This window comes from Heteronotia binoei, chromosome 7 (genome assembly GCF_032191835.1).
Source record: "Heteronotia binoei isolate CCM8104 ecotype False Entrance Well chromosome 7, APGP_CSIRO_Hbin_v1, whole genome shotgun sequence".
Classification (NCBI taxonomy): Eukaryota; Metazoa; Chordata; class Lepidosauria; order Squamata; family Gekkonidae; genus Heteronotia; species Heteronotia binoei.
The window spans coordinates 95,673,410-95,690,983 of NC_083229.1; positions in this window are offsets into that span (position 1 = coordinate 95,673,410).

The following is a 17,574-nucleotide window of genomic DNA, read 5'->3' on the forward strand; positions in this document are numbered from 1 at the left end:
ACCCAACACTTGTGTCTGCCTCTTCTTTCCAACTGGGGGGGCAAAAGAGAATTCTATTCTTTCCAAGAATTCATGACTTCTTATTGTTCTCTTCTGTTGCTATAAGCATTATGATTCTAATAGACTCTGTGCTCTGAGGTGTAATCCATTAGTTTATTCTGTTTGTTTTCACACTAGCTGCAAGTCAGCAAACTGGAAAATAGAGATCTTAAGCCTAACTGATTTTTAAAATTCAATTGCATACCTTGAGATATGAACCAAACTTTCAGGAGCCCCTCTCCATATTTCTGTGATACACATTTATATAACCTGTAACTGTAGCATAAAGAGCTAAATTGATATATCACACAGTTCTTTTCATAAACTTAGCATTTCCTTAAGTGATGCAAGAGACACTCCAACTTTATAGGAATTCAGCTGCAAAGCAATTAAAATTTACAAAGAAGGAAGGGAAAAGGTGTATCCATTTTGAATGTGTCATGATTTAAAAATAAAAAAAGTTATCTTGGAATGTGAGCTGAATGAATGCAAATATAACTGGGGTGTGAACAAAAAAAACCCTGGTACATTTCAGATTTGGGTATACCAAATCTGAAAAAAATCAGTATATACTGATATCCCCAAATCTCAGTATTGGTATGATATTGGGCATTTGGAAATAATCAAATTAATTCAGCTCCATACTTTCCCCAAATCATGCTGTAGTGGTAGCACATCTCAACAATGGAACGGAAGGCATGACCATGATGTCATGTGTCTGCAAGGGAAGGAATGGTATTTAAACTTTAAATAACTTTCACTCCTGAGTCATGCCATCATAGCAGCATGCCTCAGGGAAAGCTTTAAATGCCATGGCACAACTCTGGAAGGGAAAGGAAGACATGCATGGTTTGGCTTTGCAAAAGACATTTAAAGGGAATCTTTTCTTAAAATGGCTTTTACAAAGCCAAACCACGCACAAGGAACTCGGAAGCAGCGTGAGGAACCTGAAATATGGGTGAACCTGGAATATGTGCCACTTTAGCTGAGCCTAAATAAAAGCTGAATAACATCAGTTTTATTCAGGATCAGCTAGACTGATGGCCAAATCAGGTTAGAAAATCTGATGTGGCTGAATAAATACCCCCAAAATACCAATACAGTGTTTTTCAGGTATTTATTTGACTCAGTATTCACTGAGCGCACTCCCCTAATCGTAATATATGACTCAGCTGTATTTAGCTTTACCTTCTTTGCATGTTATGTGATAGATAGACAAGAAAAAATGGCTACAGCTATTTTTTTTAAAAAAAAAAAACATGGGCAGTGCTGTACTCCTACACCAAGCAAGTAAAGTCCTGCTTCCTACATTGAAAAATGTTAGTGAAAAAGCTGTTGTAGTAAGATAATAATCCATTTTTAAATGAATGAACCTTGATTAACTGGCTCAGCATGTAGAAAAGAAAAGGTCATGTTGTATATGTCTTGCATACAGAAATATAAAATATAGTGGTGCTTCTATATTCGTTAATGTGGGAATGATGTGAAACTGCCTTTCAACAAAGGAATATTCAATTGTTACTGACAATGGACTTGGAATCCACCCTGACCAGTTGATCCTAAATGGATCATTTACAGAGCATAAAGAAAGCTAAACCAAACTTAATTCGCATACATGGTTTAACTCAAGGTGTGCTTGTAACAACTGAGATCCACCTGCAAATCCCCCACTTAAAAAAAAAAAAGGTAAGAATATATTTGTGATGTTAAGTGCTAGTTTTCCTTCTCCACTTCAGATTGTTCCTGTGGGGTCTTTTCAGTTTAATATCCTTCATAGATAAATTGTCAACTGTAGCTGGAGTAAAGCTAGGGATGCCTTGGAGGGTGTTTTTGGACAGATGATTAATGTGCAAAACTGGAATGAGGCTATAAAAGCAGTTCCTAGAATCTCTGTCATCGGTGATATAAAGGGGATACAGTGCAGAATTATACATAAATTCTGCATTTCTCTTACTCTCAAGAGTTCTTAGCAAATATGTCTCCCTTCAGTTCAATAAGTTTGAAGTGGTGGAGTCTGCAGTGCAGGCTCAGCTCTTAGTTGGAGGAAAGGCTCACTTGTGAACAAATACAAATTCTATAGCTGCTTTATAGGGTTGCCAAGTCTAACTGAGAAAATATCTGGGGAGTTTGGGGGTGGAGCCAGGAGACTTTGGGGGTGGAGTCAGGAAACTTTAGGGCAGAGTCAGAACTTTCCCATTTCCAAAATAAGGAATAGAAAAACTCTTGTTTGAAAATGGGGTGTAGAAGGCAATCAAATTAGTTCCTTATTCAAATCTCCTTTGAAATACAGGCTTCTAGGTGGCACCCCAATTGGAAGCTTTTGGTGTCAGAACAAATGTTTGGACCAGGCACCTCTGCATGTCTTCTTGAAGAGGACAGTGCCCCGAGTGTGGGGATGTGTCACTTGTGGTGGTCCAAACATTATTTTGGGGTACAGCCTGTCCGCAGTGTCTGTCTGTTTTTGTGTCCTGGGGGCACCTTGTTTTGAAGCAGCTGGCATGACAACCACTCATTGGAACATGAAGCAGCACATTTCTTCTCGAAGGGCAGAGTCCCCTGAAGAAGGGGGTGTATGATATAAGGGGATCCAGACCTTATTTTGGGGTTCAGAGCTTTCAAACTCTCTTCAGTGTTTTTGGTTGAATTCCCAAATAAGGAATGAATAAGGAAAGAATAAGGATGTGTGAATAAGGAACTAACTTCAGCCTCCTGTTGCCTGGGCTGGGTGAGAAAGAGTTTTCTTAGTAAGCATGTTGGAAAAACTACAGAGGGACTGTTTTCTTTTTCTCTGGACCACTGCAGCCTCATAGCAGAAGAGCAACATTGCTCTGTGCCTCCTTCCCCCCCACCCGGCACCTTTCCTCTCCCAGAGATTTTTAAGGAGCCTGCCTGTCTGACTCAGAGGGAAAGAGACTTTTTAGTAAGCAGAGGCACATTGGAAAGCCTATGGAGGGACTGTTCTCTCCCTCTCTTTGGATCAGTGCAGCTTCACATCGTCACCTAGAAGAGCAACATTGCTCCATGCCTGCTTCCCCCCGCCCCTTTCCTGTTGCAGATTTTAGGAGCCTGCATGGCTAGATAGGAAAGAGAATTCTCTCCCTCTCTCTGGTAGCCATTTCCAACTCACGGCAGCAGCAAGAAGAGATAGCAGCTGAACCTGGGGCTTGCCCTGACAGGATTGGGAGCTGGGGGCGGGGCTTAGCTATCCATGAACAGAGACTCCTGCCTGCTCTAGCCTGCCCACCCACTCTCCTCTTTGCTTTAATTTTTTTTTTACTAGCTCTCCGCTTTCAAAATGGGGTCCTGGGATGCATGGGCAGGGGGGGGGGAGAGAGAGAGACAGCTTTGGGAACTGCAGAGGAGACTTTTAAGAGTCACATGTGGCTTCTGAGCCACAGTATGGCCACCCCTGCTCTAGTTCTAAAGTGGAAAGGCAGGTGCTGACTGTGGGGGTGGGGCTTCCCCTCATTGGCCAGCAGACTGGGGGTGGGAAGGAGCCTTCAAAAGCAGGAATTCCCCTGCTGGGACCTGGGGATTGGCAAGCCTATTGCTTTAATACTCAAGTACTTTCCTCTGGTGTTTTCTTTGATGAAACTTGCCTTCTCTTTTTCTTTACTATTTGTCTGAGACCCTCTCCCAAGTGACGTTGAGACCATTTTTCACACATGAACCATTCTAGCCATTAATGTTCTTGAAAACTGTATTTTTTAAAACATGTGTGGACTCTGTATTTTTTTTTAACATGTATGGCACATCAGATAGTTCAGTGTCCTTGTCCCCAGATCTGGAGGCTGCTTCCTCCTTGATAGATGTATGGACTCTTACAAAGCTACCTGCAGGAGGAAAGCCTGTTGGATGCAAATGGGTCTACAAATACAATACAAAGATGATGGAACTATAGACTTGAACAAAGCAAGGCTAGTGGCCAAAGGCTATGCACAAGAATTTGGAACTGATTATACTGAGACTTTTGCACCAGTTATCAATAGTGCTACACTTAAAACACTACTGAGTGTGGCATCATCTAGAAATATGCTTGTAGAGCACCTAGACATTAAGACAGTGTTTCTTAATGGTGCGTTATCAGAGGAAATCCATATGGAAATACCTGAAGATTTTCAAGTCCCTGGCAAAGAGAACTATGTTTTCAAACTCAACAAAGGACTGTATGGTTTGAAACAGGCCGCAAAAAGCTGGTATGACAAAATAACTGGACTACTACAGCAACAAGGATTTGAGCAAGAGAAAGCTGAATCCTGCATGTACACTAGACTTAAAGATGAATATCAATACATTCTGGTTTACGTTGACAATTTGGTTGTGAGCTGCAAGAACAAAGAGGACATTAAAGACATTGTTGAAAAGCTGAACAAAGAGGTCGAAGTCAAAAGACTTGGAGATATTAAACACTATCTAGGAATACAGATTGAGAGACTCGAGGATGGAACCTTTCAACTGTGCCAAAAATGAAAGATTATGGACTTTATAGAATCTCTTGCCATGAGAGACTGTAAAGAATCTAAGATACCTCTTGAACCTGCATACCTGAGAGCTCAGGGTGGTCAACCACTCAAAGACATTGGAGAGTGCAGAGAAGCTAAAGGAAAACTTTTTTACCTGAGTAAAACTACCAGACCTGATATTACAGCTGCTGTTGGAATATTGAGCAGAAAAGTAAGTTTGCCTAATCACCATGATTGGAATGCAGTAAAGAAACTTGCCAGATACTTAAAAGGAACTATGGACTTAAGACTGATCATTGAACCTTCTGAAAATCCCAGACTGAAAATCCCATACATGGATGCCAGCTATGCAGAAGAATCATGCAATTACAGATCAACCAGTAGATACTTGTTCTTCTATGGAAATGGACTTGTAGAATGGACTAGCAGAAAACAGACTATAGTGACACAATCTACAGCAGAAGCTGAGTGTGTGTCAGCAGCCAGTTCCTGCAGTGAACTTGAATGGATTTTTCATCTGCTGAAAGACTTCAAGGTAAAAGAACCTGTACCTATTGTAATGTTTGAAGATAACCAAGTGTGTATTGCTATATGTAAAGGGGGAAGTAGAACAGTCAGAAGTAGATCTATTGGTATTAAATGTGAGCTAGTGAAAGATCTACACCAGAAGCGGCTGATTAAGAATATTGTTGTACAGAAGCTATGGTAGCTGATATACTTACAAAGCCATTACCTTGTGCTAGATTTGAACATTTATGTGAAATAATGGATCTAGTTCATGTGAATGTTACAGTGAATAATGAATAATGACTATTGAATGTATAATGACTTTGACATTAGACATTGAGGAGGGGTGTTGGAAATATATATCTGTTCTGTATGTCCTTTGCAATGTTGTAAAGTTCCAGTCATTATAGGGTTAACACTGTGCCTGATTCCCTATTGTCTGCATGACCTAGGAAGAAGATACTGACTGCTGTCAATCAAGGTCCTGAAGCAAGAAAACCTGTTTTGTCTGTTTGGTCAGTTAGTCAGGTGACTTCCTTTGTTCAGGCAGAGAGGTCAAGAAGAAGGAGGAAGTAGCCTCCATTAAGCATGTGATCTTCTAGTGTAAGCATGTACTTCTATAGTGTTTGTTATTTTCACCTCCCAGTACCCTTTCCCTGTAGAAATAAATATGTTTTTGCTTTTTCATGTTAAATGCCTCCCAATGATTATTTGATCCAGTGATCCATCACACTGTTTGAGATAAAGAAATAGAATTTCAAACAGAATTCTCTAACACCCTTGATGGGGTCCTTTTTCTACAGTTGACTCTGTCAGGAATTTGGGAGTATGGCTTGATTCTTTGCTTTCCATGGATAAACATGTGTCCCTGGTGACAAAGACTACATTTTACCATCTATGCTAGGTCTACCCCCTGGCTCCCTATCTCTCTTGAGGGAACCTTGCCACAGTAATTCACTCAACAGTCACCTTGGGATGGAACTACTGTAACATGCTCAAAACAAGTCTACCTTTAAAGATGCTTCAGAAGCTGCAAGTGGTCCCGATTTCATCTGCCAGACTGTTGACAGCAGTGTCCTGGTCAGCACATATAACACCTATCCTATGGCAGCTGCACTGGCTCCCAATAAGTTTCCACTGCCAATTCAAAGTGTTGGTACTTACCTTTAAAGCCCTAAACCGCCTGGAACCCTCATACCTTTAGGACTTCCTCTCCCAGCATGATCAGCCTTGTCTTCTCTGGTCTTCATCTCAGCATTTATTGAAGGTCCATGAGTCCCTCTTGGGATAGGGTGGGATATAAACCCAATAAACAAACAAACAAATAAAATGAGCTGTCCACCTTGTGTCAAAAAGTCTTCTCAGTAGTTCCCCCCCATCCTGTGGAACTAGCTGCCTGAAGAGGTGCATGCCTTGACAGGATGTTCCTAGCTGCTCTTTTTCAGGTGGCCTTTAGATTATTGTGATCCACCAGGCAGCTGGTATATTTTAGCTGTGTGTTCACTCCCACACATCCTACCCTGCTTGATACTGGATAGATTTTAATGGGGATAGATTTTTAATCATTTTATATTTTAAAAATCACTTATTGTATCCTTGTTCAGTTTTTAATGGGTGTATTTTATATGTTGTTATTAGCCATCCCAAGTCCCATTCAGAAGAGAGGGAGCAGGATATAAATTTGATAAATAAAAATAAAATAATGGAGGGGGGATGTGAAAGGTCTTATGCTATAGAGGGAGACCTCTAACCCAGATCCAATCCATACCTTCTAAGAAAATAAAATCCATGATGGGCCAGTCTGAGCAGGCCACCTGGAAATCCCCCGCCCTTCCATTCTTCTCGTCGTAGTTGCCCTGCCAACTGCCCAGTCCTCCCTTTGACACTCAGGGTCTTGGTCAGATAGTGAATAAGGAAGGGATTTTAAATACAGAAATGGGCTGAGGCTGACTGACAAGTGGTGGCTGATTAACACCCAGTATTTGTAAGCATTTGTGCAGAGGATATTCTGAGCTGAATGCCCCTGAAATTCCACATAAACTGATGCTATTAAGTCTTTTGTACCTAATAATGAGAAAATGATTACAAACCCCACCCCCTGCCAATATTATGTAGTACTAAGATTTGGAATGAATATTTTCATATATATTTTTTTCCAGTTCATGAACTGGGACTTTTGCAAAAGGTCTCTTAGAACTATGTAAATACACCTGTCTACTGGTAGATAGGAGCTTCAATTAGTACTCTCAGTGCTCATTTCTCAGTTATGAAAAATATGCGTCCTTCTGCAGACAGCAAGGAGAAAATAATTTTCCCCCCTGCTGCTCTTTAATTACAGGTTCCAGCCAAATGCCTCCTGACAGCAAATATTATTGGAGGGGAAGTCTTGTTTTTTGGATGTTAGCTGGGCTGTTTCCAAGAATGACCAGCCTTTTGGTAATAATATTTGGGTCTACATGTGATATCACAGTAGTAACTTCTGTAAAGTGGCCATGTAAATCAGCGTGTTCATATGCTCATAACTCTGGCTACTGACGGTTTCTACCTGTATTTATTTATTCTATAAGATGGAATAAGGGCAGACTTTCAAAACTAGTAGGGTTATTGGGAGCTGCTTTGACCATAGTTAAAAATAGATAGAAATAAATAGATAAATACACTGTAGCTCTCCCTTTCAGATATGCTTGTTCAGTGAAGCTTCACTCGTCGTTCTTTTTGGGGCCCTGCATATTAATGCACATTTAGAAACATCCAGATGGCACCAACCTGGCAGAACTCTACAGCTAAAATAATATTTATCAGGGAAGAGGATTTGTTCTTTAGAATGTTCTGGACTAAGATAGAACAGAGAGGTAAAGACAAGTCTATGATTTTACACTAAAGGGAAAGCACAGCTTTATGTCCACTTATGGCACTGTAGTAGTATGCTATAGCAGGGGTGGCCAGCATGGCCAATGGCTGGGGCTGATGGGAGTTGTAGGAAAAAACATCTGGAGAGCTACCGTTGGCCACCCCTGTGCTATAAGAATGCCCATGATGCTTCTTACTATGATGGAATAGCTACCCATTTGCTTAGTACCAGTTTTGAGCAATTATCCATTCAACACTGAGGATGACAGGGCTGCCATCTGTGAGTTGGCATCCATTCATTTCAAACTTGTGCAGCTTCAGGAACTTTGGATTTAGTGGATCAGAGATCCCTGTAATTAGTAGATGGCAGCCTGAAGTTTATAAATCTACATAAGAATCTGCAAGTAAGTTTGTTAATCACGTGGTTGCTATAGTGAGATCTTTGGCTAAATTGTCCATCTATTGGACCTCATTGGGGCAGTAATGGGGCAGGTTTAAGACTAGTTCTCAGAGATGGAAGTAAGTTACAAGACATTTTGCCATTTTCTTTAGATGCTCTGTAGATATGATGCAAATTAACATGGGTTATCTGTTGCAGACTGGGTTTCCTGTTACTTGTTGGGGGAGGAAATGTGACTTCAAGATTATCACCTAGCCTTAGAGAGAATACTTAAGGGTTTTATTTCAGTTGTATGTAACCACCGAAAATTGGCACACATATGTAATTCAATACAGGATAAATGCTGCCATAGTCTGTCCTATTTTGGGAACCTGTTGTTCAATTCATTGCTGAAATGTTAGGTAATAGTAAACCCTGTGATCCCAAGATATTTCTGTTAAGGTATTTGAAAGGTTATTTCAATATTTCAGATATAGAATTAGTTTTAAATCTATTTACAACTGCAAAAAATAGTCATAGCAACAAACTGGAAGAAGTTAGAATCTCCTATTAATGAATGGTAGTTTGGGTCCATTTGAGCTAGGTCATTTTGGGACTGGAATACAATTGAACACCAGCATGCTTGCCAGGGCAGATTGATTTTGAAAGTAGAGGATGCTGTGGAGTCAACAATTGTTTTTACTTCCTCAGCTCCCACAAATAGGACAGCACACTCAAATTCTTGGTGACAAAAAATGCAACACAGCACAGATGTCATTGGCAGAGCTTTTAGCTTGGGGGAGGGGATTTTAACCCAATCAGGGTTCTGTGCCCTTTTCTCGTGTTCATGTGATGTAAGTGGAAGCATTGTAAATGTGCTGTGTTGAGTTTTATCAGGTATGAGCTTCCCAAATTGTGAAAAAAAGAAGAGACTCTCCATCTTCCAAGGTACGTGAGCACAGTGCCGGCGCTGCGTTTCTGCCGGGGGAGGCAGACTTCAGTTCAGCGCCCCCCCCCATCTTCTTTTAGAAAAAAGCATTCTTGTGCATGTGCGTGGCATGATGACATCACAAAAAATGATGACATCAAGCAGCCCTCCTCCCCCTCAGGCTTCCTGATCGGGGTGGAGGGTGAGGGGAACTGACAGTTGTGTCCTACGTGCCTTGCAAGGTGCGTGGGATGCATTCCCCTTCCCCAGCTCAGCCTTCCTTCCTTGCAGGAAGGGGGGGTGGCGGGGGAGCCAACGGTTGCTTCCTGCATGCCTTGCAAGGCGTTCGGGACACAAACCCCTTCTCCAGCTGATCGGGGGCAGGGAAGCTGACAGTTTCCCCCCGTGTGCTTTGCAAGACATGTGGGATGCAATCCTCTTCCCCTGCTCAGCCTTCCTGCAATGCAGGAAGGCTGATTGGGGCGGGGAAGCTGACAGTTGCGTCCCACATGCCTTGTAAGGTGTGCGGGACCTGAGCCTCATCCTGGCTCATGGGGAGAGGTGCCCAGTGGTGCCCCCAGGTGGGGTGGCACCCTAAGTAGCTTCCTACATTGCCTACTCCCACACGCCAGCCCTGCATGAGCATAAGATAGCCAGTTCTGAGAAATGGTTCTTAAATTCTTAAGCAAAGCCTGGTTGTTACAGATGAAGCTTTAATAAAGGATTAGTATAACCCAACATTAGAGTCTTGTGTCTTCATAAGGTTCATGAGCAATTATTACATTTCCTGTCTGTGACATAATACGGATGCAAATCATACAATTGTCTGCATCCCACTGTCTCAAAATTACTTATTACAACTGTTGCTGATGTTAAATAGTGTTTGCTTCAAATATAATTTGATTAATTTAATAGACCAACTAATCTAATAGCATTTACGTAAGTTCTGTAATACATACAATTTATTCTTCCTGGAGAGGACTTGGTGTGTTAACAATATAAAAATTGCAGGATCAGCAAAATTCCCATGCAGTCCACCATTTTGTCACTAGGAGTGGTCAGCCAAGTGCTGCGGAAAATCAGTCAGGAAGTGAAACTAGGAAAGAGAAAAGATTGCTTAGCAAAGATGTACAATCTGAAAATAAGAATGCTTATTTATTTAGAAAGTAAAATAGACCTGCTTGAGGTGACTCACATAAAAAACATGATGAAATCATAAATACAGCACAGAATTATTAAACCCAGACACTAAAAGCCCACAGCGTGTGTGTGCACCTATATAGATAATGAACATTCCATTTAGCTATCACATTTATTAGCCATTAACAAATCTATTATTTGTCTAATTCTTTTTAAACAAGCAATTATCACTACATCTCTTATAGTGCAGCGAAGTATTCCTTTATGTTTGCCCTGTCCTTATTATCAGTCAATTTTATTTAATAAATTCAAATACTTGTATTAAAAATAAGGATAAATTACTATTTATTCAATCTCTACTTTCTCCTCTTAAGACACCTCAGTAATTTGGTTTTTTTTTCCTAAATGAAAAAGGTCCATATCATTTAATCTTTATTTGAAATGAAGACAGTCCATTTTCATGATCATTCAGTAGCATTTGGGTACGGATGGAATTCCAGCTGATCAGCAGTAGGGTGGCAAAGGAGCCTGGCAGTGGTGGACCAGATGAATCAATGCTAACTAGCCAGTGAGATTTTGTGTTATACTAAAATCACTGATGGCCAACAAAGCCAATTAATGTGAGGAAGGTAAGGTAAGGTAAGGTAAATTTATTTTTGTATCCCGCCCTCCCACGCCAAAGGCAGGCTCAGGGCGGCTCACAGACATGGAACAACCATGATTTCTATAAAATACAATCAATACAATACAATAAGACAAATTAAACTACAATTAAATTACCTTAAAAGTTAGGATAAAATTAGATAAAACAGCTGTTATATGTTAATAATTAATGTGCTACAATTCACAGTCATATATAAGATGGTTAGATGGCTAGAGGTCAGTTTAGTCGGGTTCTATCTTGAAAGCGAGCTGAAAGAGGGTGGTTTTGCAAGCCCTGCGGAACTGGTTCAGGTCCCGCAGGGCTCGTACCACCTCTGGAAGTTGATTCCACCATCCAGGGCCATTACTGAGAAGGCTTGCTCCCTCGTTGTTTTCAATCTAGCCTCTCTTGGACCAGGGATTTTTAAAAGATTTTGAGAACTAGATCTCAGTGCTCTCTGGGGAACATATGGGGAGAGGCGGTCCCTAAGGTAGGCAGGTCCTCGGCCATGAAGGGCTTTAAAGGTAATAACCAGCACCTTATAACGAACACCGTACACAACCGGCAGCCAGTGCAGCTCCTGCAGCCCAGGCTGCACGTGTTCCCACTGAGGTAGTCCCACTAACAGCCTGGCCACCGCATTCTGCACTAAGGGCAGCCCCATGTAGAGGGCGTTACAGTAGTCTAGCCTCGAGGTGACCATTACGTGGGTCACAGTTGCCAGGTCGCTACGCTCCAAGAAGGGAGCCAACTGCCTTGCCCTCCTAAGGTGGAAAAAGGCGGATTTAGCAGTGGCAGCTATCTGGGCTTCCATTGACAAAGAAGACTCCAGTAGGACTCCCAAGCTCCTGACCCTGTGCACTGGAATCAGTGGTGCACCGTCAAAGGCCGGTAGGGAGATCTCCCCTCCTGGCCCGCCGCGGCCTACGCAAAGGACCTCAGTCTTCGCTGGATTCAGCTTCAGCCCACTCAGCCTGAGCCAGCCAGCCACAGCTTGTAACGCCTGGTCCAGATTTATAGGGACATCGCCAGTCCGGCCATCCATCAATAGATAGAGCTGGATGTGATCAGCGTACTGATGACAGCCGAGCCCATACCTCCGGGCAATCTGGGCAAGGGGGCGCATATAGATGTTGAACAACATCGGGGAGAGAACTGCCCCCTGAGGCACCCCACAATGAAGTGGGTGTCTCTGAGACAGCTCTCCTCCAATTGCCACCCTTTGTCCCCGACCTTCAAGGAAGGAGGAGAGCCACTGTAAGGCTAGCCCCCGAATTCCCGCGTCGGCGAGACGGCAGGTCAGCAGCCAATGATTGACCATATCGAATGCAGCTGATAGGTCTAGCAGCAGCAGTACTGCCGAGCCGCCTCGATCCAGTTGTCGCCGGAGGTCATCCATGAGGGCAACCAAGACTGTCTCTGTCCCATGGCTCGGGCGGAAGCCGGACTGGCATGGGTCTAAGGTGGAAGCATCATCCAGAAAGTCCTGTAACTGCAGCGCCACAGCCCTCTCAATAATTTTGCCCAAAAAGGGCAAGTTTGATACCGGTCGGTAATGTGCCAATTCGGCCGGGTCTGATGTAGCCTTTTTCAGGAGAGGGCGGACAACTGCCTCTTTCAGGGGTGTTGGAAAGAAGCCCTCTGAAAGAGATCTATTTATGATGTCCCATATAGGACATCTTAGCTCCTCCTGGCAAGCCTTAATTAGCCAGGAGGGGCATGGGTCCAGATCGCAGGTTGTGGGTCGTGCAGTGCCAAGAATTCTGTCGACTTCCTCCAAGCTGAGCGGGTCGAAGCAATCCAGGATCAAATCAGAAGACACGCATTGGGCCTCGAGTTCACTTACTGTATCTAAATTGGCAGGGCAGTTGCGGCGGAGCGACTGGACCTTATCTGCAAAAATTTTTGCAAAAGCCTCACAGCCTATCTCCAATTCCTTAACATTTGAATTGCCCTGTGGCAATGTAATGAAGTTCCGAATTATCCTAAATAATTGAGCTGGGCGCGAATTTGCAGATGTAATCTTAGCCGCAAAGTATGTTTTCTTAGCGGTCTTGATTGCCATCTCATAGGACTTCATAAACTTCCTATAAGATGTTCTAGTCACTTCGTCGCGGGTACGCCGCCATTGCCTCTCTAGCCGTCTGAGACCTTGTTTCAGCTGGCGTAACTCCGGGGTATACCACGGGGCCAGCTTAATCCGAGGTCGTAGAGGGCGTCGAGGTGCGATCTCTTCTATGGCCCTAGAGAGCCGGCTATTCCAGGTCTCAACCAGGCCATTGAGAGAATCGCCAGAGGGCCAGGGATCCCGCAGTGCCATTTGGAACCGTTCTGGGTCCATTTGGCTCCGCGGGCGAGCCATAATAGGCTCATTGCCTAAACAGGTTTGGGGAGGCATATCTACACGGGCCCTGAGGGCAAGGTGGTCCGACCATGGCACCGCCTCCGCGGTTATATCGCCCACTATAACCCCGGCCGCAAAGATCAGGTCCAACATGTGCCCCACCTGGTGAGTGGGGGTTGCAACAAATTTAGAGAGTCCTAGCGTCGCCATGGAAGACACTAGGTCCGTCGCCTGACTGGAGGACGGGTCATCAGCATGGACGTTGAAGTCACCCAGGATTATCAACCTTGGGTGCTCCAGCGCCCAGCCTGTTGCCGCCTCGAGCAGGGACGGTAAGATGCTAGCTGGTGCGTTAGGCGTACGATACACCAGCCAGATCGCCAACCCCTCTCCGGCCTCCCACGCCAGACCGGCACATTCAATACCCTCGATCCTTGGGGCCGGGAGCGCCCTGAAGGAGTAAGCCTCCCGAATAAATAATGCCACTCCTCCCCCCCCGCCCGCTAGTCCGTGATTGGTGGAAGACTGAATAACCCGGGGGAGCTGTTTGTGAGAGGGTTACTGTATCTCCCTCTCAAATCCAGGTTTCAGTCACACAAGCCAGGTCCGTGTCCTGTTCGAGAAGAAACTCCCAAAGGACTGAGGTCTTATTATTAATGGACCTGGCATTACATAACACCAATGACGGAGGCGGGTTATTCGGCCTGACCCTACTACCTGTCACCCTTGGGATGGGACGCAGATTGGAGGAAGATCGAGCACTGTCCTGTCTCAGTCTTCCTCCCTTATAGCATCTGTTCCCACCACCATACCTCCCCCTCCCCAGGAGCACTGGAATCCCTGAGCCAGCCATTCCCCGTAGGTAGCAACCGCTATTTTAACCACAATCAAGCACTGCTATCAGGAATACCCTCACACTACCCCGTCCCACTAGATCCCAATATTCCAAACTAACCCAATAAAACCCCAGCCCTAAATTTCTTTTGTATATAATTGGTAAAAATTTAATTCAAATAGCATAATTAATTACAGTCCCCCCCATTAACCATTCTTAAATTAATTAGCAAAAAAAAAATTAAACAGTCCAAATTCAATATATACAATAAACTAAACAAAGTGAGTCAATTACAATTTTTTTTTTTAAACTAGTGGATTACGGGTAAGTGGAGGTAGAAGTTGTTAAAGTGCGATATGAGTGCGATATAAGTTCTTCTAATGAGGCAAGTAGAGGCACCAGCAGGGTATGGGTGGAGTGTTGCAGGCAGGATGTTAAAGCAGTAATGTGGAATAAAGTGCGAGGTGCAGAGTCAAGCTCAGACGCCGGTGACAAGGGGGTGCCGTATAGGATGTACGCTGAGTAGCGTTGAGGGCCGCAGACTCCCGGTGCAGGGTCCAGAGGATGAGGGTCTTGTCCGATGTTTCCCAGGTAGCCTGGCAAGCCCGCGGAGGGTAGAGACCCTCCCCGTGCTCCGCCGCCACGTAGTAGAACCCACATAGTAGAACTCGGCCCCTCCGGCACTCCTCCCATCGCACCCACCGAATAGACATCGCCGTCCCCTCGCCGCACCTGCTGCCCCTCGCCGCGCTCGCACAGAAAATGTCTTCAGCCTCCGGCCTCTGCCAAGCAGCGATGTCGGCTCCACTCCCGGTCCGGGCGCTTGCATCGCCGCCTCAGCTGGCTCGCAGTCCACGCCGCTGCCTCAGCTGCCTTACATAGATTTAAAACAAACAATCAAACAACCCCCCCCCCCCCACTTCCAACTGTTTTTAAAATGATGACTGAAAGGAAACCCTTAAATTTGGGAAGGTGGAAGAAGCACTTTGTAACAATGTAAAATGATTGTCAAAAATTCCTAACTTTTGGCCAAGCCCTAATTTCATTTGTATATAATTCAACCATATAAATTTATTTTACTATAATATCTAGTATTAGAAATCTGTGAATGTATATATGTGATTCAAACCAAAGCATTCAAGCATAGCTCTTTGAACAAGGTTGATAGTATATCCTCAATTTCTTCTGTAAAAGATTGAAAGAGGGAATTACTCTTCTCCATAGGCTTCCCAATCCCCAGGTCCCAGTGGGGGATCCCCTGGTTTTACAGGCTTCCCCTCACACCCAGCCAGCTGGCCGGCGGGGGGAAGCCCTGCATCCACAGCCACTGTGTATTTCTAGAGCTCCAGCAGGTTTAGAAACCTGCAAACAGGTCCCATTTTAAAATGTGTGTATATGTTTCTGTTGCTTGTACGCCTTTAAAGTTGATCAGGAAGCAGGAAACGGGAAGAACTTCATGGGGAAGGGTCAGCAGCAGCTTCCGTTTGTTTTGCTTTCGTTTTCAGAGCAAGTAACCAGACTCAGTAAGTGTGTGTGTGAGTGAGAGAGAGGGAGGGAGGTCAGTCCAGCTGGAGCCCTGACCAGCCCAGGTGGAGTTCCACTCCCGTGGGCTCCAGCAGAAAAAAAAGCCTTAGCTCTTGTGTATTTAAATGCAAGACAGGCAGAAATTCAGTAAATGAAGTTGATTCTGTCCTATAGATACAGTGACTGTAGATGCTTAACTTTCTGAACTTATGCCTGTCATTTAACTACTAAAGGCACTTCTGCCAAAGGTAAAAAAACAACTGGTGCTCATAATTATAACTTTCTGTTGTTTGAACTTTTGTCCCCTTGAGATAAAAAAAAATGGAATTCTTAACATAATATTGGGGGGAGGTACAGCCATTTTTCATACCTGATTTTCTTAGTTCAGAACTGCTTGTATTGAATGCATGTTTTTATCTTGAATGCTTGAAGTTTCCCCCCCAAAATAAAATTTTGCTTTAGTTAACTCACCTCTCATTATTGACTAAGAGGCTTCTGGGAAAAACTGACCCTGATAACCAAAGGTTATCAACCCCATGAGATTTATGCCATCTTGCCTAATTGACTAAAATTCCCCAAATTTACTTGCAAAAGGCATTTTGGCTAACAGTGTACTTAGACTTCCATCAAATATAGAATGACCCTTGGAGAGGCTGACAATGCAGTCCTAAGCAAAGTGACACTCTCTTAAACCCACTGACTTCAATAGATTTAGAAGGGTGTAAACTCTGTTTAGGATTGCACAAGAATGTTTGCCTTCTCCATCATCATAAGATTACTTTAACCCCACATTAATAGTCAGAAACAACTGGTGCTTGCACAGGGGACTACCTTTTTTTACATATCGAGAAATAAGCTGTCAAAAATGTATAGAACCACTTACACTGCCTTGCTTCTCACAACATGAGCCACTATATTATGAAATGAATCTGTGCCATGCCTAAGGACCTGTCGTTACTGACCTTTTCTTTCAGTACTAGGAATTTATTCACTGGAAGACTAAATAAAATCTCCACTGCTGATTACTTTCTCATCCTAATGTCTCATCACTGAATATCCTGCACAGAACAAAAGTACAGCCATTTATCCCTGACATCAGGAACATATACTTCTGAACACAGAGAATAGATGGGTTAAAAAAGCATAATGGTAAGCAGCTCATAATCATTTTAAGAGCTTTGGCAGGATAAGCTTTGATTCCTCAGGCTACTGCTTCTTTGCTGGCTCTTGTGAGCATACTGTTATTGCCAAAGTTTGATCTTCATACAATATAATATTTTGTTGATAGGAAAATGTGATTACTTCTCCTAGCTAGATTACCTGCGTTAGCACAGAAACTCTCATATTGGTATTTTTAACAATTTGGAGAAAAGAAAAGCCAGTATCAAAATGACTACCTCCCACTTCTTGCAGCATCTCTTCATCATTTTTTTCTAAATCATTCTAGAACATTTAGAGAAATCTTTATGTTTTAAATACAGAAAGTTTTAATTAATAAAAGTACAGTGTTTGAGAAGCTTAGTTTCAGATGTATAATTATAATCTATTTTTCATCTTTCATTGTAGCCAATGTTTTGTTTTGATTTCACCAATTGTTTTGATTTCACTTCTTCCTTGTGGGAATCAAACAATGAGGGGAAAACTCACCCTTTTCTGTTGTGGGCCCAGGGGCATAGTGATGAGTTTCAGATGAGGTGAGATACAACCAGACCACAGTGATGTGGATAAAAGAAGGCCACAGCCTTTATTGTTACACTGCAGGAGCATTGGCATCACAAAGGGGTGGCTCCTGAATCAGGTGACCCATCTTCTGACTGATGAACTGTGCACCCCCAACCTGCCTGCTGGGGTGCATTCAAGAAGTGGCTAAGCCCCCCACAGGAGCCATGTGGGCACTACATGGTTTCCCTGCCACCCAGTGG